Below are 880 nucleotides of genomic sequence, written 5' to 3'. Positions count from 1 at the left end.
AATGTGGAGCACTGGACGGAGAGCCTTGTGAGCGCCGCCGCAGACATTGATAGGGAGTTGGCGCAGCTGGGGATGGAGGATCTCGGGTATCCCTCCGACGAGAACCTCCAACCCAGCGCCAAGCTCGTCTTGTTCTTCAAGGGCGTGGCGACAACCCTCCAGCGGCTCCGGGAGAGGATCCCCAAGCAGCTGGTCGACGAGTCGCGCAAGATCTACGCGGGAGCTCTTCAGAAAGTGTTGGTGAAGGTGGCCTTCCGCAATCCGGGCCTCAACTTCACCAACGTCCTCAAGACCCTGTCGCCGGATGCTGATCTGGAGGCGCTCAAGGCCCTTGTCGCACCCATTGTGGACAAGGTGAGCGGGATCAAGAGGATCGAGGGCGATCGCGTAGATTAGGCCGCCCATTTCTTCTTTTCTTGTCGTTGTTTGTCATGTTATGAAAACAATCTATTAGAGCCGCGACAAGCTATCTTTGTAATATAAATCTATTCTGGGTAATGATTGCGATGTTATTCCCTTTACTTGATTCCTCCCTTTGTATGTTTTTGCCCTACGCTTTTAGGGAACTTGCCGGTGCAGGCACCTGAGCCGCGAGCGCTGAGTGCGGGACGTCAGCAGCCTACTGGCGGTGCCGCTACCGACAAGAAACCTTGTCGCAACTAGTTGCAGCTCACTTAAGTTGTTGAGCGGACTCGAAACAAAGTAAGGGCGCAACTAGCTACGAGTTGGTTCCTCCGCGCACAGGTTTTCCATACAAAGTGCGGTCGTTCAAGGGAGATAACTTAAATTTTAAAAAATCTGATTGCTCAAACTTTGGCAACTTAGCTTTTCTGTTGTTTGCTTCCCGGCAAGGCGAAACTTTCTTGAACGACGCCTGGTC

This window comes from Triticum dicoccoides, chromosome 1A (assembly GCF_002162155.2).
Source record: "Triticum dicoccoides isolate Atlit2015 ecotype Zavitan chromosome 1A, WEW_v2.0, whole genome shotgun sequence".
NCBI classification, from domain to species: domain Eukaryota; kingdom Viridiplantae; phylum Streptophyta; class Magnoliopsida; order Poales; family Poaceae; genus Triticum; species Triticum dicoccoides.
Note: the sequence above shows the minus strand (reverse complement) of the source record.